Below are 18,023 nucleotides of genomic sequence, written 5' to 3'. Positions count from 1 at the left end.
AAAGATGTGGAACAAATTTTGGCGTGAGATTGTAATGATATATTTTAGTATTCTTGAATTAATATTGTCAATACGGAAGATGTTGATAATTTGAGATTTATTAAAGAAGAAATGCCATCCGCTGTAATTTCTATTGGTTCCATAAAAGAATATTCAAAGTCAGGGACTATGGGAACAGTAGAACAGTATGCCTGTGTAAAAACAGATGTGAAAAAATTGTTAAACGCCGCTATAGACAATCGGCGTCAGACAAAGGGCTTTCATCATCGTCATGCAGTGCAATATTGCGGTACCTGATGATATCAATTGCCAGAATTTTCTAGGGTTATTAACTAGAAGAAACGGCAGGTCACGTGAAAATGTTTGTTTTTCGCTGCGCATAGCTATCTGCAGGAATATTTTGGAAAATCACTGTGGGCCGCCCAAGATGAGGCTTGATTGTCCTTTTGGCTGCCCTATACATGCGCTTCTACTTGTTTCTCAATGTTCAAAGCTTTTTCGTAAACCAACGATTAGACCTCTCATTGTCATTGACATTTTCAGCTCATAAATTTTTATCAGAGCTGTTAATGTTTGCTTAAAGACTTCGCAGCTGTCGTTCGCCAATCTTGAGTTAAGGTGTGGTTGAAATTCTTCAGTAAAAAAGATAGATAATTCACCATTAATTTTGTTGTAGTAAGTCCTATTGTAATCTCTAATGTTTTTAGTGTAACTGCATGGAAGGTTAGTAGAATATTAATGTTTATTTGAAGAAATTTGTGATCACTTGCGCCATCAATGCATGCAATAGGCCCGGTGATATCCGGGGTGGTGTTTAATACTAAATCGAAGATGTTATGACCGTAGGTTGATCGCCTATTTGAGTTAGATTGTATCCTAGTGTTAAGCTAATGAATTCAGCAGAGTAGCGGCCGGATTATGACATATTTGGCCAACTAATTAGGGGAAAATTAAAGTCGCCCAGGAGATAAACGATAGCCGTGTAAAGTTGTTGAGTAGCAGAGGTTATGCTTTCACTCAGTGCATCAAGAAACGAGGGGTCAGCGTCGAGTGGCCGATAACGAGTACCCAGTGGAACACAGGTAGAGGTAGCGCATGCGACTCAGACTATTTCATCGGTTGAACTTGTGTCAACTACAACAAAAAAACAGGTTGGATTGCAGCTTTTCATTTATAGCAATCAGAACACCTCCACCCCTCTTGCAACTGTATACGGTTGTGTCTGTAACTGTTACATTTGTTGGTGTCAGGAAGTTCTTCATTAGTGATATTATAGTGCGAAATCAAGTTTCGGTTCAATCTATGATAACGGGATCACTATCTTCCAGACAGACACTCAGTGCGTCGCGCTTCTTTAGTAGGCTGCGATAGAATGTTCGTAAGATAACGACAGCGGTGACGTTAAAGGAGATGGCGATTCCCTAGTTGTACCAGCACATGTTGCCTTTTATTTTTCAGCAACGGCAGTGACTTCACAAATGTGTGAGTAGCGTGGTTATAAACATAAGCGTTGTCATTAACACGAATCTTATCCGTTGTAAGTTTGAAAGGCTGTTTTCTTGTTTTGGCGAAGTCAATCAAATTTTTGCTACCTTGCCTCGTGGATAAAGAAAAATTTTCACGTATCGACTACTCTGTAGCTTTTAGCTTGTGCGCAAGTGCGAGGATCGTCTGCTTGTCCTCAAAAATGGTCAATCGTGCTATGACGGGCCGACGTTTCCCAGAACAAAAGCGTCCCAATCTACGCACTATCTGAAGCTGTGCGTTCACCGTGGTAAGGCCAAGCCGTTCAGGGCAGCACTTTATTATATTTTGTTCAGATGCAGCCCAGTTCTTGCCTTGCTCATCATCAATACCAAAAAATAGTAAATTGCATCACCGCCATTCTGTTTTCCGTATCACCATATTTCGAACTGAGCGAATGAAGTTGATCGCATAAATTGTGTAACTCGTTGTTGTGGCGCCGAGTTTTGAACAATAACTTATAGACGCAACTATGCCTTCGAGTGAGTGAGTGAGTGACGAAACTTTGTTGTGAACGCCTGCAGAACGGTTAGCCTTCCCCTGTTAGGGAGGCGTTACCGTGACGCGGCCATGACATCTTCGCGGCGTGTGGCGCCTCTACTTCGGCCGCGGCCGCACTATTCCCTTTGGTCGACCGCGCCTGCCCCTTTTTTGGGGTGGCAGCCTCCCTCCGGTTTCGCTCGGTCGTTGCCTTTCGAGGGCCGCCGAGATCTGCTGGACGGCCTGGGTTTGAACATCTTGGTCATAGCATCTCGTTGCGGCCTCGAGCCGCGGCGGATCGCTGTTATTGTTGCAGCTTCATGCGGATTCTTAGCACAGTCCCAAAGGATGTGAGCTGCAGTGGCTCTTTCCTTTCGGCACACACAACACAGATCACTTTCATAAACACTAGGACACACGTGCCTCATCAACACCGGGGCACCGAGTGCATTTATTCTTCCACAAAAGCAATTCACTCTGGCATCTGGGCCTACTTGTCGTTCCCTGACACCTTTCAGCTCATTTAGGATAGCTGATTGTCCCTCTTCAAGACTGCGCACAGTCACAAGAACGGAAGCAAGCGTTGGCACGATGACATTAGAGTCAGGACACAGCTACATATAGAAAAACACACCCTCCATAAGAGCGATATCGCCAGGCACAATTTAATTTAAAGCGTTTCGAGGGGCACGACACCGTAGTTAGCAGTCCTAATACATGAAACGCCAAGGCGGTAACTTGCCTGTACACAGCAGCGGTAAGTGCCCCATTCTGGCGGAGGTGTCGTGCCCAAAGCGAGCCGTCACCGGCCGATGCTTCTATCCGTTGTCGAGCGCAGCGATGACAGCGGTGCAGGATCCACGTTGCCAGCCCATCCCATGGAAGTGTTCCGAGTCTAGCGGGTTGAGCGGGGATTCAGACGGACGCCACATAATATGGCAGCCCGTACATTGCGCAGCGCTAAAGTACCCCATTCTGGCGGTGGCGTCGTGCCCTTTATGTGTATATATATATATATATATATACACACCCACTTTTCATCGAATGAAAATATCGAAGAAGTTAAATAATTAATTAAGGCTAATTATGTAGTTAGGCCGAATGCAAAAATACTCTGAGGATCTGCAAGCGACGGCAAACACCGTTACCTCGGATCTGTACAGCTACGTGGCATTTGTATACAATAAAATTTTGGTGATAACAGTCGGGACACTCTATATATGGACGTACTTGCACTCTGGTAGAAGCCACGACCAACGGTTCAAAGGAAAGTGACAGAAGTCAATGCAGGGAAGACCGCTTGTGGAAAGCGTGACAAGATCATTTGCGTGTGATCGATGCTTGCGCCCAGCCAGGCCCAGAACGTAATCGATGGACAGTCAAGGACTTACGATAAATACGAAAGAGCTATTATGACTGTGTTCCGATACCGGGCGTATAGGGCAAAGTAGACGACTAGGTGAACAACAGTCATCAAAGTAGACAGCTTCGCGTAAAAAGCTTCGAAGTGAATGAATGAATTCTTGGGTTTTACGCGCCAAGACCACGATTTGATTATGAGCCACGCCGTAGTGGGGAACTCCGGAATAATTTTGACCACCTGTCCCCACTGCACAGGACACATGCTTTTTTGCATTTCGCCACCATCCAAGTTGGGCCGCCGAGGCCGGGATTCGATCCCATGGCCTCATGCTTAGCAGAGCAACGCCATAGGCGCTAAGCCACTGCGGCGGGTCAGTATCGAAGTCAAGAACGATGCAGGTTGCTTTCTAGTCGAAACAATATGGAATCTGTGCAGGACGCTTGGAAACTCGACGGGGAGTTCGACTGCGCACAAGAAAACGTAAACACGCTTTCCTATGTCCTTAACGTAAATCACGTCTTGTTTTAAACCAACGTTTTCTTTGCCGCTTCTCGAGACTTTCCGGGCGCTGTGTGTGTCTTGCCGTTGGGTTTCTTGGAACACCGCCATATGGCGCTCGCCGCCGCAGTTCGGTATGCGTAGTTTGTGCGTATGAGACGTGCTGTGCTTGCTTTCCTATGCGACAAAAAGAAAATGCAGGTGCTGGGCTGGGGTGATTGCGTGCTGGGCTGTGATAGCGTAGCCATCACAATTATCCATAGCTGGCGTCTCAACATCTTGCTGGTCACGTATGGAGCAGGAGCACCTGAACACGCGCGAGAAAAATGGCTCCGAAGCGTGCACTCAACGTCGAGGACAGCTGAGCGTCTTCGCTACGCAGCGGGAAGTGGGGGAGACCGTGAACATATTCATACAATGTCTGCGTACAATGTTATAAGAATAATTTGAATTACCTACAGCCCCATAATTCAATTGAAGTTCAACACTTGTGCCACGATGCGATGTGCCATTTGCGACAACGATAATGCTCAACCCTCTCATACATTATGAACCATGGCGGACAACAACGCCTCAAACAAACACGTCTTCCTGTGTGTTCCGTGGACTACGCAGACAAGCAGCAGCGATGAATTTAGGGGGGCGTTCTCGTCGGCTAGTAGGTTTACCCTTCAAGCAAGGTTAAAACTGCGCGAAAAAAAAAAGAATACAATGACAAGCGGAAGCGTGGTGTGTTGTGTATTCCTGCTGCTTGTCTTCGTTTTTTGTTTTTCCCTCGCAGTTTTAACCTTCCTTCAAGCCGTGGTGCACGCAAGGTAACGTTTAACATCAAGTCACCACTCGCGTATCGGACCAAACGCTGAATAAATTACGCATTCGCCGCAAACATCACCGCTAATTATCGTCAATCAAGGCCACCAGCATACAAAGCTTCGCTTACTTCGATTCCCACAACGCGTGGGATCCGCAAATTTTGTTTCATAGTTCGCAGATGCAAACTGTCAAAACAAAAAAGTAATGTGTGCTTTTCTGGAGTTTTTCTTCTCCCCGCGAGGTGGCGTCCCGTTGCAGAAGCGTCTTCCAGATAGTTCGAACGCGTTCCGTTACTTGGGCTCGAAGCTGTCTCGGCTGTCTCCTTGTAGAATGCCTCCGATGCTGGCCGGAATTCAAACACACTCAGTAATATTGTGACGATTGCAGTGTATGATGACGGCTGCAGTGATGATCCTGGTTAACACGCTGCCTGGAAAGAAAACATGAGAGTGATTAATTTTGCAATAGGAGAGCGTTCTCCTGTCTGTTTGTATTCACCCCCCTTTTTTTTAATCCGGCCTGCAGCGGTGGTAATGTCTGATGTACGGCTGCAATCAGGCTTAATTAAACCAAACATTAGAGGAAAATTTATAGCGCTTTAACATTAACAAACACGGCATGTAAGGAGCAAACAATGAATGTTTTGGAAGGAAGAAGCATTTGGCTATTACGTAATTCAATGCACCCCAATCAGGATTGTTCAGCACCCTCCTCACGAAATAAGGAAAAGAAAATTGAACAAAGACGCTTATAGTTTGTGCAGGTAAAATATAATGGTGACCTTAAAATTTGCGGAAACCAACTAGTCCGCCGTTTGTCCTAAACTTCGCTTAAAAATCTGTGATAGCGCAATAAAATACCGGCTCTTATCGGTTTCCCATTTGTCGTTTAAAATCACCTTTTTCTTCTAAGAACCCGTAGCAATATTTCGTTCAAAATTTCTGCTTTGTATGCCACGTCCAGTGATGGAACCACTAAAGCAGTTTTTTTGTTTACGATCCATAGCGAATAACCTTTTTTTTTTTGTAGAGAATTGCTTGTACATAGCTCGATAGTAATAAAGAAGGCAGCAATGAAGTTTCATCGTTTGCTGAAGATAAAAGTTTCATTGTTTGTTGCGGTTCTTGTCACTCATTCAGTGCTGAGATCCCGGGAAATTCGGCTACCGAGGGGCATACTATTTCGACATAAAAAAACGGTGGCATGGTAAAGATCCCCTGGTGGTCAAAATTAATCCGGAGTCCCCCACTACCGCATGCCTCATAATCAAATAGTGCTTTTGGCCTGTAAAGACCTAGAATTCGATTCCGCATCGAAACTGAATTCACGCGAATGAGCAAGAAGAAAATGGGAAATAAAAACCGCAACGGCAAAAAGGAAACATATCAGCGGAGCAAAACATCAACACAACCTTGGTAACCTTTCCTATGTACTATCCACGTAGCCGTAGCGCGATGTATCTGCAAAACATGAACGTCCAACCCCACTGTGCCTTATAAGAACAGCTGTTCAGTCGCGACACCAAAAAAAAAAAGAACTCAAAAGAATGTCTCGGAATCGAGCAGCGACGTTCTCGAGGCCATCTATCCACTGCGCGGTCCATTCAGCTGTCCGTGCGTGCAGGCAACAACAACTGCGACCGCAGACGCCAGCGTGCTTCGTGTTATTCGGAGTTTGTACTTGCTCGGGCGCAATGGCGGTGTCAATGCAGCAGCAGTGTCGTTGGCGCAGCAGAAGCTAGGGTGGTGTGCCGGTCAGCGCTGACCACTCGCGAAGACGCCGAAGGGAGCTCGGAGCGGCAACAGGAACCGTCACGAGAGAAGGTAACGCTTGGACATTTTCAAAGATTATTCTTTATCGGCCACACCCACGGCGCGTTAGCCTATGTGACTGTGCACTGCTGAGACCGAGGTCTGAGGTTAGATCCCGGTTACGGTGGCCTAATTATTGCCGATGCGAAATGCAAAAGAAACAAAAAAAGAAACGCTCGTGTACCGAGCACTGGACGCGCATTACCGCGTGCCTCGTAATCAGGTCACTGGTTCTGGCACGCAAATTAAACGCCAGAATTTAATTAAGTGAATGAATCGCGAGAATCTTCGTGAAACCCTGATATTTCGGCCCCTGCCCCCTCTTCTCTATATGCGGGAAAAGGCACACCAGTCATTTTCGTAGGTATTATAGTTTCGTGTCTGTTTTTTTTTTTTTCACACCTGCATGTGTGTCATACTGGCACTGAAATTCACGCGTGCCCCTATGGCCAGTGAAATAGCGAAAAATCAGGTGTTCTCGAAACAAACAGCCTATTTACAGAAGTAGTGTATATTTAATGTAACGATGACTTCCAATGCCATGCTTCGACGAGTTGGCAAGTCGAATTGTGTGCATACAATTCGCGACGCCTCCATTTTATGTAAGCTTGCCGTGATTGTTCTCGCCGAATGCAGTTGCGACGAAAAAAGTGCACCCGCGACTCGATCAAGAAAGTGTCGTTGCACGCCTATAATGAATGCCCAATTGCTTCTATAGAGGTAACAGATAAGCGTATACAAGCAGATAGCTAACATCCTAAGACCAGAAGGCACTTAAGCAAAATATATTTCGCTTATTTAAATCTGATTCACATGCGCTCTAAGCCCAAAAAATTCAAGTTTTTCAGACCAAGGCCACCATAACAAAAATTTAAAGACAGACCTTATCTAACGAGGCGTTTTCTGGCCGTCTTTTCTGTTTCGAACGCACGTCCACTCTGAGTATCGCCAGAATCAGCAGGTCTGCGTGACAAAGAAAAAAAAACAATCATGAAAAAAAAAGGAAACACGAAAGTGTGCCTATGTGAAGGAGGGTGAGGGAGAGGAAGCGTGTCCTTGAACGAAAGGATCCCATTGTATTACTCTAAGCGGCGGTGCTTCTCTTGAATCAGCATAGCACATCTTTAAGCCTCGTTTTGCGCAAGAATTCGGTACCTACAATGATGACTCATTTCTACTGCTCAGCTCGAGGTTTCGGGTTGCAATGCCGTACGCTGCTTTCGTACTCTGATGACGGCGGAATGAAGAACGCTTCTAGGCATAGGCTTAAGCGCACTTAATTCAGAGGGCCCCCGGGGGTTAAAGTTATTCCGGAGCTCTGCGCCTACCGCTTATGAGGAAAGGCATTGCGGCTATGTGTTACAACTATTGCAATTCATGCGCCGGGCCTATACTAAGAGAGATAGATAGGAACAGAGAGAGAGGGGTGTGGAGCAAATACGAGGAGGTTAACCAGACGCAGCTTCTAGTTTGCTATACCGTTCACTGGAGTGGGGAAAATTGTGTTTGAATAGAGGACAAAGAGAGAGAGAAACAGAACCTTACGGGTGTTGTCATTCGAGGTGTTCACACATGCCGGCAGATCTCAAGAAGCGCAGTAGCGCTTGCACGACCTTTTGATGCGTTGATGCTGTAGAACACTTTCTTCCAGCAGAGGCTGGTCGTGCAGCTGATTGAGCTAGACGGAGAGCTATTGTCTCTGTGCAGTGTACTACGGACACTTGCACAGAAGATGACGTACTGACTGCGGCGGCGAGGAAATTTTTTTTTCATGCCTTCCAACTGGTGTTTCAATTGAAACCCACTCGAACTTCCTTTCTCGTAATTATATTATTCCTTGTCTTTCATAGCGCGGCATATTCCCAGTGATTAAAATGGCCTCCTCGGCTCAATCGAAATGAAAAAAACAACACAGCGGTTTCCTTGGCGTCCTCCCTTGTTACGGTTTGGCCCGACGCGACTGCGACCGCGATACAGCTGAGCGAGTCCCATAGCGGATGCATGGTTACAAGCCACGCCGTATCGCCCCGGTCGAAGGCGCACCGATAATGAGAAGCGATCGCAGCTGTGCTGGGAAGGGGAGCTTCCACGCGAGGCACAGCAACGTCCTCCGCTGGCACGCTTTTGTCGCGCAGCTGCGTGTGGCACACAGATGCGTGCGACGACAGCGTGCTGGGTATACGCGTGGCTTTCTGCACAGCAACACCCTACGACGAGAAGGATTTATTCGTGTCACCGAGGAGTTCTCTTTTACCGGGTAAGCGCGCCCAAATTTGTTTGTGTTCACGTGATCCTCAAGCAAAAAAACTGAAGGAAGGTTGCGAGACCTCATGGCTGCTTGCGAAGCTCGAAATATTTAACTAAGGGGGCTGCAGAGGAGTGACTATTGTAGGTTCCTTAGTGTATAAGCTATGCATTGTATACACGAGCGTCTTTTTCTTTCTCTTTCTTTTTCTTTTTTTGGATTTCCAGCCTCATTTCAATGCGGCCGCAGCGCCGGGAGTCGGACCTTTGTCATTGTGCTCGGCACCGTGAGGCCAGAGCGAGCAATGTTTATTCGAGCGAACCGTTTTTCCCGCCGCATTAGCAGCTTGCACTTTCAACGTTTACACCGCGCTATCGCTGCGCTTAAAGAGTACTTCTTTCTCGTTGTCACAGAGGCCGGAGTTGAATATACTACACTGCCGGATTAGGTAGTTCGTGAGGGAGAGGCAGAAAATTTTCATTGAAGCTACCATTACAGCTCTTGAGCTTCTCACCGCCTTCACAACGTCGCCACACGTCCTACCTCACCATGCCAATTATTACCAAAATTTTATCTTTTCGCGTTTTCGGTGTATTTGAAGTTAATTTATTCTCTACATCACAATACGTCCGTCCATTGACATGACCAAAATTGTTTGTTTTTGCCCTCCCCCACCCCGCAACTAGTTCTGTAATACCGTGTAATGTTTTGCAGTTTTTTTTTTGCTTTTAGCGCAAATAGCACAGACGTAGGAGAGATATAGACACGCACAGGTGCTACCTTCCAGCGACAATTTATTTCCGGGACGGAGGCCACATGTGTGCCCTCACATTTTTTCTTGCTTTTCTTTTCCTTTCCCGAGCACTTGTCTACTGAAAAGCTAACAAACCACAAGATTGTATAACACAGTTGCAGACTAGGCAAACACTATTATGGGAGCACTCCAAAAATGTAAACGAGCTTTCGCTGGATGGCTTCCATGTAATCCATTCTCACAAGTGCGGGAGCGTTCCCCGCTTTGAAGATACAGTTATTTCCGGGGGAAGCAAATGCGAATTAACTCGTCTTATTAATGAAAGTGTCAGCACTGAAGGGTTTGGCCACGCTTGCGTTAGCATATGTCCATGCCATTATCGAAAAGGGAGTTTTAATTCCTGCACATGTGTTAAACATAATAGTTTTTGCCTAGTCTGCAACTGTGTTATACTATCTCGTGGTCTGTTACCTTGTCAGTAGACAATGCTCGTGAAAGAAAAAGAAAAGCGAGAAAAGAAGTCAGGGTATATAAGCGGCGTCAGTCCCGGAAATAAATTGTTGTAAGTTAGCACCTGTGTGTGCCTCTGTTTCTCTTCTACGAGATTGCGTTGTTTGCGCTACAAAGCAGACTGCAAGATGTTACACCAACAAGCAAAACATATCTACACTGATGGATCGCAGCAATGCCTCGCGAGAGGCCCTTGACAGTGAGTATAAAATGGTGATCACGATAATGGTAAACCACGGAGCCAGTGTGACTGATCACTTGAGCTTACTGCAGGAATCCATTATGAATCGAAAGGTGATAACTACTGTTCAACTCTGTCTTTTAGCTTTTGACTGTGCTTCCGTCTCATCCGGCGGTATTTCACAGTCTAGATCAAGCCAAAGGTAAATCCGTCGACCATTACCAGCGGGAACCACTCCCTTCTTCAACCTGGATGGATGGATGAAAAACTTCAATAAGGTCCTGAGGTACGCGACTCAGCGGGCTGCGGGCCGCTCCCACGTTGGGACAGTCAGGCCTTGCCCGACCGCCGAATCGTGGGCCCTCTGGACAGCCCATAGTTGCGCCCCGGCATCGGGGCTTTTGATAGCGGAAAGCCACTTGTCCTCGTTGATTTGTTCTATGCCTCGTAACGAGGGGCAACGCCAGAGCATATGGTCTAGGCTAGCGATGTCATTGCAGTGCCTGCAAGAACTAGTGGCATAGGTGTCGGGATAAATTTTGTGGAATAAAGCCGGGTTGGGAAATGAGTCTAACGTATCTTAATATGCACGCCGCGTGCCGCTCGGTTCTACACGTGTCAGCAACGTGACGACATTTCGCTTCGCACGTGCGTCATCTACAAGGAAGCTTCGGGGTCCCGGCACAAGTTGGCTTCCGTCCACCGCCTCGTGCAGAACTGAGCAAGCGGCCTGTTTACTGCATTATACGGCACAGTGGCAGCCGTCATTAAGGAAAACTTGATTGACGCATGCGATATAGCTCATGTTGCTCTAATGAACAGAATGTGACGTCCGTCCCGTTGTAAGTGGCCGAGAATGACGTTTGGTATATGAAATCACGGTATGGCGTGAAAAGGGATGTCGGTGCCCCTCATGCATTGCAAACTTCTTGCTTGTCTCGCAATATAGACAGCTTGATAACGATTACAAAAACGGCGCCGAATAAAACAAACACACGAAGAAGGGAAACACGAGACAGCATGCTTAACCAACATCATGCTTAACCAACTAGCCCACCAACACATGTTCAGTTGATAACGATACATCTTACATATTGGTCACAGAAACAAGGTTCTTGATCAGCCAACGAACAAAAACTCGTAGCATTACATTCTAGTGGGTGGGGTTAACTGAGAGTCCAAGCGGAGAGGTTGGAAATATTTGCTTCATGCTGTTCCACTTATATTCTAAATGGACTAAGAAACTGGGTGACTGAAATTATCGAAAAAAAATGAAGTACCTCATCTGAACGACAAAAATTAACCTAATTGAAAAATAAAGAAGTAGTGAATGTCGCAGAGTCGCACAAAGCTGATCGTTACAGAGTACTAAAGGAAAAGAAAATACGCAGACCCAACGCACACTTGTAATCCAAACGACACGAAGCGTGTTCGTGTTACCGAGGTATCAGCAGTAGTGGGTCACACGAGCCCAGCCTCACCGCTTGCACATATGTAAGCTGTCTGTGTCAAGAGGGCGATTATGGTTGTTGAGGAAAAAGTATTGATGAGATGTGCGTTAATAGAGAAGTACGACGCATACATATCTGAATACATTCAGGCTTCGTAACCCGCTGTGTCACAGTGGCACATTCATATTTGGGTATTGCTAGTGCCGTAGTTGCCCCACCCTTTCGGCTAAGGTCAAAGTGCAGGATTTTTTTGTTCTGGCACACACATAGTGGCACCATGCCCAGTGACCCAACTTGTCTACTACAATTCTGGACAGTAGCCAGCCGTAAGTTTGTCTATTCTGGTACGTACCCAAGTGGCCCAAATAGCCTACATATATCCACGAATATATCCGCCTCAAAAATAACTACGGATGCCGAACCTCGAAGAAGACGCGCATAGCGGTGACGTCGACAGCGTCAAATGATGGAGATACAGGCAGAGAGAGTGAAATTTTGAGCTCTTAACTCCTGCTGCAGACTTCCTCAGGATGCCTTTACAAGGACGCTGTGATATATGCTTCCTCCAAAGAAAGCGTATGATTCCGCAGCGCACCACTGTTGACATAGAGGTCCCGCTGCGGGTGCGGGAAGTTGGGACATGCAGCCCGGTCGCCCGTAAGCATAACACGAAGATTCAGCTTGCAAAATTTTTGTAGGAAGTGGTTGGTGAAAACAACACATCACGGAGTCAACAGAACCGGTTCAACGCCTCCTAACAACAACAACAAAAAAAACTGCGACAGAACTCTTTCCACGATGCCTGTCGACGGTTATGCGTTAGCATTGAATCACCATAGCGGCACAACGTATTGCCACCGTCGAAGCGAGTTATGTAGAGACGCGTACTGCAGCGGGACTCCTCTTTCAAGCCTCCCTAAGAACACTCGGCGTCATCTAGCACAGCCGCGGCGAAGCCTGCACGTGGTCTCCGCAATTCATGGCACGTCGGCTTGTGCGAACGGTGAGAAACGCGTTACGCAGAAACTGGGCTCATCTCTCGGGCTTATTTCTGAACATGCTGCGCCATCTATTGACACTGCCGACAAGTCCGCGCGGGACCTTCGAAAACGAGACGCGCGGCCACCATAGCGTGGCGCGCCGGTCCCTCCTAAGACTGAGAATCGTTCCCTCGCTTGCCGCACACTAAGTGGCACATACTCAGTTATCCAAGTCGACGAGAGACTCATAGATAGAGCGGCACATATTGATTTCATAACGCAGCTCGCTAAAGTGTTGGGGTAAAAAGCGTTCTTTGAAAAGTAGGGCATATCCAGTGCAGTTGTGGCCCAGCCTTCTAGCGCGTCGGGTTGTTGTCCTTGAGCGATCCTGGTGAGATTGCTTCGATTCCGCTCAGTATTGGCTAAATTTATTGGATATTTCTCGTCATTGTAGATCGGTACACTTCCTATGGCACATATATAGTTACCTAAGTTGGCTGCGTTATGCCTGGCGATCCCCCAGAACATAGGATACCCAAGCACCGATATGCAGCTGTCACGGTTGATGCCCACGCCTCATCATTCACTTCGCTTCAAGATAGCAACATCGGCCTCCTGAGCGTCACGAAGAGGCCACTGATCGATGACAGGGTCTGCGTCGAGAACTCTCGGAGAAAGCGTCGACAGCAGCTTCAGTTTTCCACGGGGCTGTTTCGTATTGAGCCACGGCGGAGACCCGAGCAACACGGCGGACACAGGTGCACTATGGTGAAGACAGGTGCACCTAGATGGAGACTCGAGCACCACATTTTAGAAAGGAGCAGCAGATAGGTGACATGAGCACCATGTTGGAGACAAGTGAGGGGCGATAGAGATGGTGGATGATTTGGTGTTTGTGAGTGGCCAGTGAATTCTCTCAACGAGAGAAAGACGGAAAAAAAGGGCATAAAAAGCGGATCCGGGCAACTGCGAAAAGAGGGAGAAGCTCGGACATGAAAGGACTCTAGCATGTAGTGTGCTCTGATAGTTGGAGCCGTGTCGTAAGACTGAACAACGTACCTTTTTTTTAATATAATGGTTTTCTCATTTTCTTCAACGTCGCTCGGAGCCATTATTTCTCCCGGCACCTGGTACTGCACCATCCATGGAATCTTCGTTGGCCGCACGGACCCGTGACATTCACAACAATGGTGGCAGCGGTGGGATTGACCTCACGGAACTGGAGTGTGTCAAAATTCACAACAGCTGGTTCCAAAGACGTTAATTGGAGAGCCGCACACGCCTGCTGGCCCATATCCAGTGATCAAGGTTGATATCAAAAAGGTTTACTGGAAAGCAGCACAGACCGAGTGGCGCATACTGAGTGATCCAAGTCGGTGTCCAAGAGTTTCTTTGAACCGACATGACAACGCAGTCCCCCGTGTACAGTGACCTACGTCGGTATGAAATAGGTTCTTTGAAGAATGGCATGTATGTACACGTTGCCACATGCTCGTGGATCCAAGTTTGGATGGTTGGTTCGGAACCCCGCTGCCTAAGCACAGCAGCTCTATGCGCTACTCATTCGACCACGAAGTGCCCAGTGACCCAGGTAGGTGGGAAAATGGTTAGACACAAACACAGATACATAGCAGCAAGAACGTGCATGAAGTACACTGAGAATGCTAACGCATTAAACAGTTGAAATGGTTGCAATATCCGGGTGAGGAAGTGGGCATTGCCACTAGGCATGGTTATGAAATACGTGGCTTGATGAAAAACTCGATTTAGAATAATCCGAACCGACATTTCTCAATATCGATCATAAAGATAGTCACGTAGACGAGGGCCCAGCTGGCAAAGATGCCTCTGGGCATCTTGACCATAGCAACAAGCACATTCTCACCGTAAATAAAGCAAGACGGCAAACCCCTCACGACTTCGTTGATGAAACGCTCGAATGTTTGAGAAGCGATATGACCATGAATGTATGGCGATTACGCAATGACAGCGATGACTTGGCGACTACGGCTTGATGACGATGGAACGACGGCGACGGAATGATGATGATCACGACGTGACGACGAAATGACAACGCAGTGACGACGACAGGATGAAGACTGCGGAGCGATGACGTGGGAATGATCACAAAGAAAGGAAGGTGATGGAACGACTACGATAGCAGGACGATGACGATGTGTTTGTGTAGGAGCTCGCGTCCGCGCTTACGTACTCAACTGGCCGCTATGGGCCACCTCGGCTCGCGCTATGCCTGTTGCTGGCTAGCACTATGCCCAGTAACGGTCCATTGTGCAAGATAGCACTTTAGTATATATATCCACAAGTATGTCCGCCGAGGTGCTTAGCGGCGCCGCCGCAGTAAGCAGCCGCGCCAATACAGGAAGGGCAGGCAAAGAAAGCTACGGTATCATAATGTGTCACCTCGAACTCGGGCTAAGTAATGCTTAAACTTGCCGCCGAAGCGCAATGCAGATCTGCAATGCAGTGAAAGCCGCCCTCCATACACTCCTTCAGTTTCCGCGTTTTGCGCTTCAGTTGCAGTATGCCGTACCAACAAGGCCGAAATCGCACGCTCCTTGAGTTTCTATAGGGAAACATATGAAACGACGCAGTAAAGAATCTACACACAGGATATACTGAACCGGATGTGCCTACTTATTTATGAGTATAGACCGCTAATATAAAGAATCGTTGTGTCGTCTTCGTAGTTATCCTCATGCCATCATCGTCATCGATTCGTCATTATGCCGACGTCGTCGTATTAAGAAATAAAATCGACTATAATATCTAGAAACATGTGACCTAACTGCCACTGAGGTGAAACTGAGGCTGATGTAGCTTGTGTGGCTGTGTGGTCTCCCCCCATACCGTAACCTAGGCACTATGACTCATACGTCCAAGAATCTTGTTGCTCGAAATAAAAAAAAAATCTATGAGAAATATAAATGTTGTGAAACACAAGGTGATTTTACGAAGGTTCGAATCAAAACAAAGATTTCTTTGTATGTATTATTGAAAATGAAGGAATACATAAAATAACATAAATGAAGCGAATCGAACTAAATTTATCAGGAAGAAAAAAGAGCATTAGAGTCGGAATTGGGCGATTCAGTCATACTCAACCGAAAATAAATTTCTCGACGGCATAGAAAATTTTCCCGCCGCTCTGCCCTACAATAGTTACAACTAAGTCGAACAAATTAGGAACACTGAGAAACCTAGGCAACGAGTAGGATCTCAGTTAACTTCTGGAGCACCTACATTGACGTATTTTGTACATGAGTTATAGTGTACATTCTATATGAAAAAATGTACCAGGCTATAAAGATTGCTTGATTAGCATAATCTGTTGTACGTATAAGCGCTATATGTTGTGTGTGGTCACTTTTAAAATAACGCGACCGCGCGTATACTGCAAGGTAGTCTAAGTTTCATATGTAATATCGCAGATAAGTGATCAATGTGCTTTAGAGCAAGTAATCAATTTATCTGCAACGGATACGATCACTGTTCCACAGCGTGCTATTCTTTTGAATTTTTTCTATTCTATATACGGCTATGACAAGTGTGATATCTGTTGATGGTCCCTCAGCAGTTAAGAAGGGTCGGTCAGCCTACGAATTCGTGTGATTCATTTCCTACATGGTGTGGTTCGCTGCTGCATTTTCACACGCGTCACATTGTTCGTGGCATCGAAATGAGGGACGCCGGTTTTAATGAAAGTGCGCAGTCTTCAGCAAAAGTCATTTTTGATACAGGCGGACAGTGTGCAGCAAGTTTAAAGATACAGTACAACGAAGCACCAAATCAGCTTGTGGAGGCATCCTAAGCTATCAAATCTGTTTTTCGTTGATTTGGCTAAGAAGTATTCATTACGACGGACGTAATGGTAGTGAAACTTGTGCTGCTTAAATTAAGGGCCTAAATAGCCGCATCGTAACCTACGCGTCAAGTCAAGCAATTCAAACCGTTTTCTCGCATTTGGGTTGTTTTGCTGAAAAAAGAAAAAAAATTCGTTGCCATTCCACTCTGTGAAGGTGGATGACCCGCGAAGCTGTTTAGCGCACGACACATAGGTGACCCCGAATATTGAACAAAGGTGCGAACGTATTTATGGTCCTAATCTGTGGTCATCGTGTCGATATAGGTAGGCACACATATTCACGTATCACCTCTGCCTTTAAAGGTTTACGTCAAGGAAGACAATGAATCGCTTATACCTCCTTAAACAATGACCCATACCTACATAAACGCAGCCTCCCCATTACCACCACAGACGAGAAGTGACGATATAAAGCGGGTCTCTCTGATCCTTCAGCGTGATTTAAAGGCCTTTAAACGTGCCTTTAAGCGTTCCTTTTGCCCGTGCTGACTGCGCGACTGGAGTAGCGGTGGTGCCGCCTGTAGAAAGTCCCGTGTACTGCCATACATATAGTTTCTGTGTAGAGTGGGAAGGTGGCGCTACCATCCCGTAACAATCGCGTAAAGCAGAACCTAGCGGATGTGTGTACGCTGCGTCTGCTCCGTTGCATGACTCATCACACGTTTCCCTCGCCGGAGGCGGGAACCTTCGCGTTGAGGCAACACCTCCTAGACTAGAAGGCCGGAGTGCTCGGTGAGTGACGTCACGGGCAAGAGGCCATCGGCACGCTCGGGGATACGGGTTCAGTGAAGGGATCGCGGCTTGGTTCACCTAGCAGCCGTATGCTTTTGTTGACCACTCCACACGTTTTCTTCAGTCGAAACTGCGGGATGAGCAGCAGGCACCTTACAAAGCATTTATTTAGAGGCACAGATACAAAACAGCTTTGTAAAGCTTGTGCATGTGCTGATGCCAGAAGCTTTTATAGCACCGCGCTTTGTCGTCTTTGTAATGTACGTTTTTTGTGAATTATTATTATTATTTATTATACCCCAAACATCATACCCATTACTTCAAGTAAATTGAATCCATAAAAACCTTTCCTTCCGTATTTTGTACTTGTGGTTTTTACGGCACGGCAATGACGAATGTAATGCACTCGATTAGCTTCACAATTGCGTGTGAACAATCTTATTGGGGACACATGTATTTATTACGATCTAGATTATGGTCAAACGAATAATTTCGCTTTCGACGCACTAATTACCGCAGTCCACTAATTTACAACAACTCAAATGAGTTTAGCTTCTTGAGCTTGAGCTTCTTCATCTTGCGGAAACTTGAAGACATTATTTTTCTGCCTTGATTTGTACATGTAATTGCTCCGGCAATTGGGCACGCAGCACTTAATAGGCATATCTTGGCATGGCACTCCACATTCCGGGGCAATGAAGACTCGCGGTACACACAATCGCAAGCACAGCACAAGTGTTGAGACTACATGCACTGGTCACGTCTCGAAAAAAAATGTGCGTTCGGAAGCATGCAATA

General features: G+C 46.5%; 1 protein-coding gene and 1 long non-coding RNA gene across 5 annotated transcripts in view; one reads left to right on the top strand and one right to left on the bottom strand.

Annotated features, from left to right (window-relative positions):
* Positions 1–3,018, bottom strand: part of LOC139057534 (uncharacterized) — a 78,012-nt gene extending 74,994 nt beyond the window's left edge. For both annotated transcript variants that reach the window (XR_011512864.1, XR_011512865.1), the window contains exon 1: positions 2,747–3,018. This is a non-coding gene — a long non-coding RNA (uncharacterized lncRNA). The remainder of the gene's footprint in view (positions 1–2,746) is intronic.
* A 3,194-nt stretch (positions 3,019–6,212) lies between these two features.
* The window catches only part of LOC135904874 (DNA damage-regulated autophagy modulator protein 1-like), a 130,405-nt gene continuing 118,594 nt past the window's right edge, over positions 6,213–18,023 (top strand). For 2 of the 3 annotated variants that reach the window (XM_065435858.2, XM_065435856.2), the window contains exon 1: positions 6,213–6,501. The gene's annotated coding sequence lies outside the window, so the exon portion shown is untranslated. Of the gene's footprint in view, positions 6,502–8,628; positions 8,747–18,023 lie in introns of those variants that run through there. The other variant, XM_065435859.2, reaches the window with a different exon arrangement.

Source organism: Dermacentor albipictus, chromosome 3 (genome assembly GCF_038994185.2).
Source record: "Dermacentor albipictus isolate Rhodes 1998 colony chromosome 3, USDA_Dalb.pri_finalv2, whole genome shotgun sequence".
NCBI classification, from domain to species: Eukaryota; Metazoa; Arthropoda; class Arachnida; order Ixodida; family Ixodidae; genus Dermacentor; species Dermacentor albipictus.
This window is presented reverse-complemented; position numbering and strand designations above follow the sequence as displayed.